Here is a 14086-nt window from a genome sequence, read left to right on the forward strand (position 1 = left end):
CAAATGTCATCCATGTCGATTTATTACAACACACCATTGACAACGCCCATCCACAAATTCTTGTGGTCCTTCTGCATACTGTTAATAATGTTGCTACGATGTTTGAGAGCATCAGCCTCTTTCACTGTCGACATGAACGCCGATTCAACAGCTTCACGTCCTGGACAGTGAAGAAGTTGCCCTTCAGGAAACGCCTGCATGATAAAATGTTCCTGTTTAATTAAATTGCATATTACACCAGCTTTACAATGAGCACTAAGTTTTCAGTAGTTTCTTTTTTTAGATCTATTTTAGTAATTGAATAGTTTATTTCTATACAGAAGTCAAAGTTAAAACAACTTCACAACCTTGACCGTGAATTAGTTCTTCATCTTCTTAAAAATCCTGCATGATACAATTTGTTCTTGTTGAAATAAATAAATATAACACCAGCTATACTATGTGGTCACTTGATGAACAGAAAGTTTCAGTATTTTCATCGTTCGAACAAAAATGATTTACTAATAGTATAGAAGACAAAACCTTATGCAAGTTCCATTGTTTAACACAGGGGCGTTTACATAAATTCTTCTAGGAGCGATTTGGTACAAACATGTAGAAGAGACTATAACAGTGCAGTACTTCTAATGGAAAATGAAACTGCCTTTAGCTGCCCAATCTAAATTTAAGGCTTTAATTTGCCACCATAATGACATATCATCAGAGCTATCAAATATTACTTGATTTAATATAACATGTAAACTATGCATACCAGACAAATGTATGTTCGTGTATGACACTTTGATTCAATAATATTGATTACCTAAAAGTGCATCGTAAGTTTCCATGGTAACCCGGAGTCTAAATGCCCATACATATCATACAAAACACCAATGGGACAGTTCCTGTAACAAAAATGTGCAAATGAAGTTATGACAAGAGCGCTGCGCTGTTTTCTGTAGAAAAAGAGGCATAACTGCACAACTATTATAACCAGAGTTACTTCTATTGGATAAATGTGTCAATTTGTATGCGCACATAAAATAATTCCGGATATGACGTCCTTGATATTGTAGCAACAAATTTTTGCACGCTGATGTTTAATTTGGTTAGCAAAACGGGCCCTACAGTGACAAACATATAATTGGTATAGTTTAAAACAGTGAAATATAATTTCAATTTTATTGATAAATCTCTATTAACTTCCGGCAAACATAAAAAACTATATATTTCTATCATTATTTTTCCTGTTGGGTAGGTAGATTCTGAAATCGTTACATGACTCTAAACAATGAATAAATTTGGTATGGCCTTTTAGTGTGAGAGAGAAAAAACAGTCCCTCAATCTCACCATTTTAAAGGTTGCCATCACACTCAAGCCACATTTCTCCCGCGGTTTCTTTGTCCACAATACTGGGAAAAATACTTGGAGACCTTTTCAGTCACCAATGGGAAGTAACTCTGTCTGGGAACGTGAGCCTGAAATTGGAACATGTTAAGTTACTACTTTCTTTGCATTTTAGTTCGATTTACAAGACAAAGGAATACTGAAAGTAATCACTCTCGAATCCATTTCATTGGAAGAAAGAAAAAAGTATTCATGATATCCTTTTTGAGAAGCCATGAAAAACTACCCTTGGTGGTGATCGAGCCCACAGCCTCTCTCAGTGAGAAGCAGACACCTAAACCACTAGACCACTCTCAACCTTACTTGTTTTGGTAAGTCTGCTGCTTTCAAAGGAGTTGTAAATGTGCACATTTTTGCCATCTAATCACAAATAAGTGTGCAAGATAATATCAGAAGATTAAATTCCAAATGTCAAATAAATAAAGATTTTCCTTTCATATTCAAAAATGTTGTTCATGTGACTTTTTAATTCTTTGGTACTTTGATTTTACTCTCTTATTATTTTTTTTTTAAATACAGCAAAATATCGGGTCAACTGAGTAACACAAAATATTAAATGCTCTTGCCTGAAGCGATTCTGGTTTAAAATCAATATGAGACTCAGGGATCAACAAAGTAGGAGAGTGGTCAACTGTCAGCAATCCTTAAGGAAGTTTTCTTAAACTGTCGTCTTCTCCATATTTTGAGCTGAGGGAGATTAGTTTCCTTAAACTGCCAGGGATTCCGTATGGAGCTGTTTCCTTAAATTGTCAGAATTCCCTGTATAATGAGCTGACGGAGAAGTTTCACTTAACAGTCAGACCTCCCTATATTTTGAGCTGGCGGAGAAGTGTTTGCTGCACTGTCAGACTTCCCTGTATTTTAAGCTGACGTACCCGTTTCCTTAAACTGTCAGTCTTCCCTGTATTGTGAGCTGAGGGATAAGTTTTCCTAAACAGTCAAACATCACCATACTTTGAGATGAGGGAGAAGTTTCCCTAAACAGTCAAACATCCCCATACTTTGAGATGAGGGAGAAGTTTCCCTAAACAGTCAAACATCTCCATACTTTGAGATGAGGGAGAAGTTTCCCTAAACAGTCAAACATCACCATACTTTGAGATGAGGGAGAAGTTTCCCTAAACAGTCAAACATCCCCATACTTTGAGATGAGGGAGAAGTTTCCCTAAACAGTCAAACATCCCCATACTTTGAGATGAGGGAGAAGTTTCCCTAAACAGTCAAACATCCCCATACTTTGAGATGAGGGAGAAGTTTCCCTAAACAGTCAAACATCTCCATACTTTGAGATGAGGGAGAAGTTTCCCTAAACAGTCAAACATCTCCATACTTTGAGATGAGGGAGAAGTTTTCCTTAACTGTCAAACATTTACCAACTTTGTGTTTTGGGAAAACTTTCCCTAAACGATCAATATTCTATGGATTCTAAGCTGATTTTGGAAACTCTCAGACTTCTCTATATTTTGAGTTGAGGGAGAACTTTTTGTACACTGTAAGACTTTTACCTATTTTAAACTGAGTGAGAAGTTTCCCTAACCTGTCTGTCAGACTTCTACCTATTTAGGGCTTCTCTATACTAAATGAAGAAGTAACAGTAAACAATTTCCAAGTATTAAGATAAACAAGAGCGCCTCAGAGCAAACATTCCTCTGTTCTTTTCAGTCAATAAAGGGACAAAAATCGACACCTACTATAGGCCTTGTTTTCCCCATGAGCACATTATCACTGTTAACATGTTAACATGTATACAAAGTTCTGTGAATATCTCAACAGTTATTTAGCTGGAGTTATGGACCTTGATGTACATGTTCGTATTGTCACTGGCAACACGTGTACGAATTTTCATTAGACAATCTTGAATAGATTTTAAGTTATTCCCAAGGTTCAAATTTGTGCCGACGCCGATGATGCAGATGAAGTCAGAACCAAGGCTTTGACAATTACCTGAACTTGACCTTTGTATTTTAAAAAAACAGACGATCTTAAAAAAGGGTAAAAGGTGTGGACAGACAGAAAGAAAGACACAAATAGACAAATAGGTGATTACTTTAGGGTACCTAGATTGTGTTTAAGCGTGACCCTATTGATACACAGTTATGTATAGAATATGAAGTATATCTTAACAATTTCGCAGTGGCCTTTTCTTCAAAATTGTGTGTTTGGTTGTTTAATCTGACATCGGACTTTGGCTAAAAGAATTAAAGTATAAACATTTTGTTTTATATTTCTGTTTATTATTTGAAAGCAGACCATTTCTTATTTACAAACACATTTGAATATAAACAAATGAAGAATTAAACAATGATAAATTAGTACTAGCTTTAAAGTGACAGATGGAATCTTGCATGTAAAAGAACAACAACAAAACTATTTCACGATAAAAGTGATCTTAAAGTAAAAGTTATATTATTTAAATCAGACGAAAGCTTGTTCGATAAAAAATATCAGCAAACACATTTATTTTAAACTCAATAACATAACCCACTACGAAAAATAAAATATTGTTATTGAAACACTGTGTTTTTAACACACGAATATTATAAACGCATGTATCGTGTTTGTACAAATGATATTTGGAGAACATATATCTGATAAGATATACTATTATTTTCGAAATTAATAGCTTATCTGTTCCGGTTTTGGAATTAGTATTTGCTTTTGCTATTAAAAAGTTCAATTCAATTGATAACACGAATATTATATTCAACTGAAAATCAAGGTCTTACGATATTGAGTACACTCATTGATAAGATAGCCCCCTTAAATATATTTAAAATCTAAGCTCTTTTAATAAAAAAAATGAATAGGAAGATGTTACATTGATGAAAACAAGTATGAAACTTATATGGGCTGTGGACCAGGGTTGGTATTCATAAAACATCTATGTCATTTCCTTACATAATTCGACTTATGAAGTTAAAAATCTCACTGATCATATTGTATAACCAAATACAAGCTGAATTTATAAAGTGGCGTAATATAGCCAGACTTATTGCTGAAGAATTTAAGATTGATAGGAGAAATTTATGTTATCTGTCAGTAATAAAACAACGCTATCAGGTTGTTTGAAGACTGATTTTAGAAAAAAATATGATAATTTCTCCTGCTTTATAAATTTGTACAAGACTTAAAATTATCTAATTGAACAATGACTTGACGGATTTGGCAACTTTTATCTAACTCAATAATGAACTTTAATTATAAACACCTGCTTATTCAATAGGAAAAATGCAAACACCATGTGAAATATAAAATATCAAGACAAACTCTGCAACATCGAAAAACAAAACAACTAAGTAAGATAAAAAAAAATACATTATATGTGAACAAACATGTAACGTTTCATAACAGCACGAAAACAATGTGAATGCAAAATACATTGACAAATATTAACAGAACATCTACAAAACATGACAAAACGTGTATCAAAAATAATAAAACGTTACACCATTAAATTGAAACTGTTCATGAAGTTCATTATGGAAATTTTAGAACAACTAACACTACTATTGTACTAGTTGTGTAACTTCAATTTAAGTTCTATACCTTTCAATTCTCAAACATGTTTACCCTTGTTTCCTCATTTCTCAAACCTTCAACTTTTATTTTTCAAACATGTTTCTTATTAATTCATCATGATCAAACTTCTGATCTTTTAAACATGTTTCAAATTGTTTCTATATTTCTCTAACTTTTCATCTTACACTTCTAAAAACGTCCCCCCCCCCCCCCCATTTTCATTGTGATAAATCTTCTCATATTTTGTTTCTTAAAAGTTTTATTTTGATTTAAAGTTTCATACTTTTTCGCTAAAAAAGTTTCTTCTTGATTCATCATGATCAAACCTCTCATCATTTATTCTCAAACATGTTTCCTACATTTTCCTTTGCTATATAGGTCAAAAAGGAATTAATTATCCTCAACCACGTAAAAAGGAATGATAGAGCATACAAGAAATAATATAAATTGTTACAAAACAATATAATGTATATAACAAAAAAAACAAGACACCCTGTCATTCAACGAAAAACAGGAATTCAATTTGCACAATCAGAAAAAAATGAGCAAATTGGAATAAACAACATTGAACAAATAATCAAGAAATTATTTTTAAATACCCCAATACATGTACATGATAAAGTTACAGCCTGGACTAGCCAAATAACAAGGATTTTTCACCAAAGACCCTAAAATGTTACCTTATTCTATAACCTTAAGACATGGGCGACACCTTGTCATTGAAGACATTTTGCAAAATAATTTTGAGATCGCCTTATGCATGGCCACATTGTTGACGCTAACCCAAATGCACGCTAGCACTGCTTGCTCGCAATAACCTTGGTTTTCCTGTTAAAATATGCTTACGTCAATAATAAAACTTATGCCATCCTTGTTTAATTTAACAATTGAAGTAAACATCTTAGGCATATTATTTTGCAAACCAGAGTCCAATTCAAGACAGCTTGAAGACAGTTAAAGTTTCACTCGCACTGTGTCCAACCAAGAGGGTGGAGGTCTGTTCACTGAACCACACTGACTGAGGCTTACACACACCATCAAACTGTCTTGCCACTGTGGCCAGCTTTCGTCTCCCATCTTGGTTTACCTGTAACACAGTGTCAGACGCCCTCCCACACACAAACACATGACCACTCGGGCTGGCACATAGTCCAGTTGGTTCTTGTAAGTCAGCATCTTCTAGTGTAGAAAGCACTCGACCAGTTTTATCAAGTGTAATCAATTTAGAAGCATCTTCATTTGTTACATAAATTCTCTCCCCATCAATAGAGACAGCACATTTGTTCACCTCCAAGCCAGAACCATAGGTTTCATAGATTTTTTTGACGAATTGTCCCTTAATTGTGTACAGGTATATGGCATTACTAGAGCTAAGAAACAGCTGGCCCTGATAGTGGGCAATGGACCAGGTTTTAATGTCTGTGGTAAAATTTCTCACTGCATGTAGCTCCCCTCTGGTCACTGTGATGAAATGGACCTCACAACGACCTGAATAGTTGAAAAGAGCTACAGCTACATCATTGTCTGTTATGTGACACAAATGTCGAGGAAATCCAGGAAGATCACAGTGATCAGTGACATGGTATTTTTTGTTCAGAAGTTTCACTCTCTTGTTAAATCCATCTGCAATAACCACCTTTTCACTGGGCAACACATATATACCTACAATATTGCAGACCATGTTATCCTCCATTATTTTAACATCATATTGAGCCGAACTCTGAGTCTGGAGCACATGAACACTTTCAATGTTGCCAAGGCTTTTCAGGTTTTTAAGGAATGTTACAACACTTTCATCTGATTTGAACTTCATTCCCCATTTCATCCGTATTTCTTGCACGAGACACTTCGCTTCACTCAATTTAGACTGGCATTTTTGGAATCCAATGAAAGAACTGGTCTCCCTGTTCTTGCCAGTGATCTGCTGAAGCTTCTCAATCATGGTATTGAGTTGGTCATCCATTTGAGCACAGGTTTCTAAATCATCTTTTATGGTTTTCTCTAATTCTTTCATCATGCTATCCAAATGTTCAACTGTCTTCTTCTCAAGCTGGTCCAAGATCGTGTTAATGTTTTTGCGGAGATCCTTCACTTCGGCAATGATGTTCTTGTAGGAGTCAATAAGTGAATCTTGATCTTTCGTTCTAACATTCTTGAGCTCATCCAGTCTGCTCCTCATCTTGTCTACTGCTGCTGGTAGCTGCTTGAACTCCGCTGTTTTCAGGAAGCCTTTGGCTAGGTCAGGCAAATGACTGATGCTGCTACACAGCCTGAAATACATCGACTCATGTTGATAACATGTATCACCATTTCGTGAAAACAATCCACAAAAATAACGGAATACTATATATCAACAAGTACACCAATTATTGCATACATTACATTTATATTAAAAGACTGAATGCCAGGATTTTTTTGGGTAATTTAACTCTGAAGTTGTTAAACACAGAAACACACAGACTGTTGTTTCTGACAACAAATACAGATATCTAACCCCATGCTTGCTTCCATCTTTTTATAGACATTTGATGATGGAAGATATTGAGTGAGTTTTGGGTGGTATGACGATGGCCTGAACATTATATCAAAGTTTCATGTTTTAAAGGTGTTTATGGAGCTGACATGAAATCTTGAAACTTTAACCTTGAACTGAGACATTGAGTTAACATTTTTTCTCAAGTTTCATTTAAATCTTTGACGAGTTTAATCTTTGACCTTAGACTGTTACCTTGACGTTGAGCAGGTGCACATGCTATGTGGGTTCTGCTTGTTGTCTTAATGTAGTGAACATTTGTTGCAAGTTTTATGAAATTATGAAAGGGTTTTAGGAAAAACGGAGCCGACACAAAATCTAAGACTTGAACCTTTGACCTTGAACTGTGACCTCTACCTTTAGCTGGCACACCTTGAACGTGATTTTTGCATGTCATCATTTGACACAAGCTTTATGAAAAACCTTATTAGGGTTTAGGAGATACGGAGATGACACAAATTTATGGTCAAACCTTTGACCTTGAACTTTCCCCTGGACTTTGAGCCGGCGCGCCTGGAAAGTGGATTCTTGATGTGATGGACATTTGACCCTAGTTTCATGAAAATTCTTACATTGGTTTAAAGGTACGGAGCAGACACAAAAGCTTTCAAACAAATCTAAGGTCTTAACCTTCAGTCGGCATGTATTGAATATGGGTTATGCACATTGTCTCAAGGTGGTGACTATTTGATCCGATCAAATATTCAAGGGATTTACGAAATGGTAAATGTACATAGTAAACGCATAGTGGGAGACATAAAAACAGCATATAAATTAACAGTGATCAGGTATGGTTAACTCTCACCTGTGGTTAAGGGCCACACATACACTGCAGCACAATTCCCGGTGGTAATCACAGTGGACCTCGAGCTTGTTGCCATGTTGGGCACATCTGTCCATGGAGAATCCCGTCCATTTCTGAATGTCTTTACGCCCATATACAACATGCTTCTTGAAATAATCCCCATGTTTCCTCACACACTTATCACACAGATAGTGTTCACACTGTGGGCAGAAGTGCTGGGCTTCAGTGTTAAGGTCATTTTCCTCACAGGTGGAACAGCTGTAGTCATGAATCAGGTCCGAACCTTTGTAAAATGACGAACCTCCAGCGGCCATGTTTATTTTTTATTATTGAGAAATAGCTGTTTATTTGTACGTTTAATTGTCCGTTGAAGATGCATTATGTCAATCAATACGTTCATAATGTTTCTAAAGTGAGTCTAATTCCAAAAAGTCCTTACTATCACAATTAGTATAAAGTGTTATAATTCACAAAATTTTAAACCGCCAATACTGTGACAAGTTTAAACTGATAGTTGATAGTTGGAAATGTTCCAAATATATTACTCAGCCAGGAAGAATAAAAATCGAAGATTACCTTTGTCTTTAAACCTACAAGACCAAGATAAACATACCGAACAAGACTCAAATCAATAAAAAAAAATGCATCCCTTGTTTATAAGTATCTCCCATGGCCGAGGGTGTAATATTGGTTCATCCCAACCCGAGCATTGGGTTTTAAGCGGAAATGAGGGTTGGGGTGAATCTTTCTTGCGTACCGTACGGACGTGTGTTTCCGGTCATGTGGCCAGTGCTGCAAATGCCCCTCTTACACCCCCACATAAGATGAGTCACGCAAAACAACGCACCACTTCTAATTTCTTTTATTGTATGGTTTATCAAAAGTATATTGTGCCGGTCCAATATTGTGCAATCAAATATATAAATATGCAAAAATTTTTTTATTAAAATTGAAAATAAATGATCGTAAAACGCGAGTTTTTGAGGAACTATTTGATGTCAATAGTGATTTAAAATTACTGCGCTTTATGACGCCAGTAAACAACGTCGCACCCGTTTTTTTGTTGTTTTTTGGGTGAAGTGTACAAAAAAGCGTTTCCTACATCAATTTTATCAAATTGATAATTTTAGATATGCAACAAAAATATCAATCATGTTTTTCCGATCCGGATCGAAAAATCCGACCCTCCGGCACGCTGAGTGACCGGTAACTCGGCAAGCCTCGTTACCAGCTAACGCGCGCGCCCTCGAGTCGGGCTTTCCTATCCGTACCGGAAACACATATTAGCCACTTATAATCTTGCGTAGTGGGAAAACTTTGCGTATAGATATGAGATAATTTGTGGTCGCCATGGATATGCGTGCTGTGATTCAGATTATGTAAATAATCAAATCTTCTCTAAATAGTTCTGAGGAGAGGGCAGCGATATTTTTTGAATGGAGCGCGTAAACTATTAATTGGTGCCATTTGAAGCGAGAAATAATTAGCTTCGCTTTAAATATTGCCATAAGATAGCTTTCTATGATGTTACAGAGGACGGTCTTCAACAAGGGTACTTGTTTTTTTAGACTTGTTTTAGTTTTACCCGTGGGCAAGATAAGAAGTTCCAGCATTACCAATTTTTAGGATCTACTTATCTGAGGTGAGAGAAATGTATATCTAGCTTGACCCCTGTCAGTAGTTTTCAGGATTATCAATTCAAAATATTGATCAGACACTAAATTACTGATATTAAAGGGTGAGAGTGGCCTAGTTGCAAAGGTGTTCGCCTCTCACCCAAGAGGTTGTGGGTTTGATCAACACCAGGGTAAGAATGACCTAGTGGTAAAGGCGTTCGCCCTTCACCCAAGAGGTTGTAGGTTTGATCATCAGCAGGGTAAGAGTGACCTAGTGGTAAAGGCGTTCGCCTCTAACCCAAGAGGTTGTGGATTTGATCATCACCATTGTAAGAGTGGCCTAGTGGTAAAGGCGTTCGCCTCTCACCCAAGAGGTGTAGGTTTGATCATCACCAGGGTAAGAATGACCTAGTGGTAAAGGTGTTCGCCTCTCACCCAAGAGGTTGTATGTTTGATCATCACCAGGGTAAGAGTGACCTAGTGGTAAAGGCGTTCGCCTCTCACCCAAGAGGTTGTAGGTATGATCATCACCAGGGTAAGAGTGGCCTAGTGGTAAAGGCGTTCGCCTCTTACCCAAGATGTTGTGGGTTAATCATCACCAGGGTAAGAGTGGCATAGTGGTAAAGGCGTTCGCCTCTTACCCAAGATGTTGTGGGTTAATCATCACCAGGGTAAGAGTGGCATAGTGGTAAAGGCGTTCGCCTCTTACCCAAGAGGTTGTGGGTTTGATCATCATCAGGGTAAGAGTGACCTAGTGGTAAAGGCGTCCGCCTCTTTCCCAAGAGGTTGTAGGTTTATCATCACCAGGGTAAGAGTGACCTAGTGGTAAAGGCCTTCGCCTCTTAACCAAGAGGTTGTGGGTTAATCATCACCAGGGTAAGAGTGGCATAGTGGTAAAGGCGTTCGCCTCTTACCCAAGAGGTTGTGGGTTTGATCATCACCAGGGTAAGAGTGGCCTAGTGGTAAAGGTGTTCGCCTCTTACCCAAGAGGTTATAGGTATGATCATCACCAGGGCAAGAGTGGCCTAGTGGTAAAGGCGTTCGCCCCTTACCCAAGAGGTTGTAGGTATGATCATCACAAGGGTAAGAGTGGCCTAGTGGTAAAGGCGTTCACCTATTACCCAAGAGGTTGTAGGTTTGATCATCACCAGGGTAAGAGTGGCATAGTGGTAAAGGCGTTCGCCTCTTACCTAAGAGGTTGTGGGTTTGATCATCACCATGGTAAGAGTGGCATAGTGGTAAAGGCGTTCGCCTCTTACCCAAGAGGTTATAGGTATGATCATCACCAGGGTAAGAGTGACCTAGTGGTAAAGGCGTTCACCTATTACCCAAGAGGTTATAGGTTTGATCATCACCAGGGTAAGAGTGGCATAGTGGTAAAGGCGTTCGCCTCTTACCTAAGAGGTTGTGGGTTTGATCATCATCAGGGTAAGAGTGACCTAGTGGTAAAGGCGTCCGCCTCTTTCCCAAGAGGTTGTAGGTTAATCATCACCAAGGTAAGAGTGACCTAGTGGTAAAGGCCTTCGCCTCTTAACCAAGAGGTTGTGGGTTAATCATCACCAGGGTAAGAGTGGCATAGTGGTAAAGGCGTTCGCCTCTTACCCAAGATGTTGTGGGTTTGATCATCATCAGGGTAAGAGTGACCTAGTGGTAAAGGCGTTCGCCTCTTTCCCAAGAGGTTGTGGGTATGATCATCACCAGGGTAAGAGGGACCTAGTGGTAAAGGCGTTCGCCTCTTTCCCAAGAGGTTGTGGGTTTGATCATCACCAGGGTAAGAGTGGCCTAGTGGTAAAGGCGTTCGCCTCTCACCCAAGAGGTGTAGGTTTGATCATCACCAGGGTAAGAGTGGCATAGTGATAAAGGCGTTCGCCTCTTACCCAAGAGGTTGTGGGTTTGATCATCACCAGGGTAAGAGTGACCTAGTGGTAAAGGCGTTCGCCTCTTTCCCAAGAGGTTGTGGGTATGATCATCACCAGGGTAAGAGTGACCTAGTGGTAAAGGCGTTCGCCTCTTTCCCAAGAGGTTGTGGGTTTGATCATCACCAGGGTAAGAGTGGCCTAGTGGTAAAGGCGTTCGCCTCTCACCCAAGAGGTGTAGGTTTGATCATCACCAGGGTAAGAGTGGCATAGTGATAAAGGCGTTCGCCTCTTACCCAAGAGGTTGTGGGTTTGATCATCACCAGGGTAAGAGTGACCTAGTGGTAAAGGCGTTCGCCTCTTTCCCAAGAGGTTGTGGGTATAATCATCACCAGGGTAAGAGGGACCTAGTGGTAATGGCGTTCGCCTCTTACCCAAGAGGTTGTGGGTATGATCATCACCAGGGTAAGAGGGACCTAGTGGTAATGGCGTTCGACTCTCACCCAAGAGGTGTAGGTTTGATCATCACCAGGGTAAGAGTGGCCTAGTGGTAAAGGCGTTCGCCTCTCACCCAAGAGGTTGTATGTTTGATCATCACCAGGGTAAGAATGACCTAGTGGTAAAGGTGTTCGCCTCTCACCCAAGAGGTTGTATGTTTGATCATCACCAGGGTAAGAGTGACCTAGTGGTAAAGGCGTTCGCCTCTCACCCAAGAGGTTGTGGGTTTGATCATCAGCAAGGTAAGAGTGACCTAGTGGTAAAGGCGTTCGCCTCTCACCCAAGAGGTTGTGGGTTTGATCATCACCAGGGTAAGAGTGACCTAGTGGTAAAGGCGTTCGCCTCTCACTCAAGAGGTTGTGGGTTTGATCATCACCAGGGTAAGGGTGACCTAGTGGTAAAGGTGTTCGCCTCTCACCTAAGAGGTTGTAGGTATGCGGCGTTCGCCTCTCAACCACGAGGTTATAGGTTTGATCATCACCAGGGTAAGAGTGACCTAGTGGTAAAGGCGTTCGCCTCTCACTCAAGAGGCTGTGGGTAAATCATCACCAGGGTAAGAGTGACATAAGGTTTAAGATGATCGTTTCTCACCCAAGAGGTTGTAGATTTAATCATCACCAGGGTAAGAGTGACCTAGTGGTAAAGGCGTTCGCCTCTCACCCAAGAGGTTGTGGGTTTGATCATCACCAGGGTAAGGGTGACCTAGTGGTAAAGGCAATCGCCTCTCACCTAAGAGGTTGTAGGTATGCGGCGTTCGCCTCTCAACCACGAGGTTATAGGTTTGATCATCACCAGGGTAAGAGTGACCTAGTGGTAAAGGCGTTCGCCTCTCACCCAAGAGGTTGTGGGTTTGATCATCACCAGGGTAAGAGTGGCCTAGTGGTAATGGCGTTCGACTCTCACCCAAGAGGTGTAGGTTTGATCATCACCAGGGTAAGAATGACCTAGTGGTAAAGGTGTTCGCCTCTCACCCAAGAGGTTGTAGGTTTGATCATCACCAGGGTAAGAGTGACCTAGTGGTAAAGGCGATCGCCTCTCACCCAAGAGGTTGTGGGTTTGATCATCAGCAGGGTAAGAAGGACCTAGTGGTAAAGGCGTTCGCCTCTCACCCAAGAGGTTGTGGGTTTGATCATCACCAGGGTAGTAGTGGCCTAGTGGTAAAGGCGTTCGCCTCTAACCCAAGAGGTTGTGGGTTTGATCATCACCAGGGTAAGAATGACCTAGTGGTAAAGGTGTTCGCCTCTTACCCAAGATGTTGTGGGTTAATCATCACCAGGGTAAGAGTGGCATAGTGGTAAAGGCGTTCGCCTCTTACCCAAGAGGTTATAGGTATGATCATCACCAGGGTAAGAGTGGCCTAGTGGTAAAGGCATTCGCCTCTCACCCAAGAGGTTGTAGGTATGATCATCACCAGGGTATGAGTGGCCTAGTGATAAAGGCGTTCGCCTCTTACCCAAGAGGTTGTGGGTTTGATCATCACCAGGGTAAGAGTGACCTAGTGGTAAAGGCGTTCGCCTCTTTCCCAAGAGGTTGTGGGTATGATCATCACCAGGGTAAGAGGGACCTAGTGGTAATGGCGTTCGCCTCTCACCCAAGAGGTTGTGGGTTTGATCATCACCAGGGTAAGAGTGGCCTAGTGGTAAAGGCGTTCGCCTCTTTCCCAAGAGGTTGTGGGTTTGATCATCAGCAGGGTAAGAATGACCTAGTGGTAAAGGTGTTCGCCTCTCACCCAAGAGGTTGTGGGTTTGATCATCACCAGGGTAAGAGTGGCCTAGTGGTAAAGGCGTTCGCCTCTCACCCAAGAGGTTGTGGGTTTGATCATCACCAGGGTAAGAGTGGCCTAGTGGTAAAGGCGTTCGCCTCTCACCCAAG

The 14086-nt window shown here is 39.8% G+C and overlaps 1 pseudogene; it reads right to left on the reverse strand.

The window, feature by feature from the left end:
• Window positions 1-23: 23 nt before the first annotated feature.
• LOC128237891 (uncharacterized) lies at window positions 24-8673 on the reverse strand (annotated as a pseudogene).
• Window positions 8674-14086: the final 5413 nt, after the last annotated feature.

This window comes from Mya arenaria, chromosome 6 (genome assembly GCF_026914265.1).
Source record: "Mya arenaria isolate MELC-2E11 chromosome 6, ASM2691426v1".
NCBI classification, from domain to species: Eukaryota; Metazoa; Mollusca; class Bivalvia; order Myida; family Myidae; genus Mya; species Mya arenaria.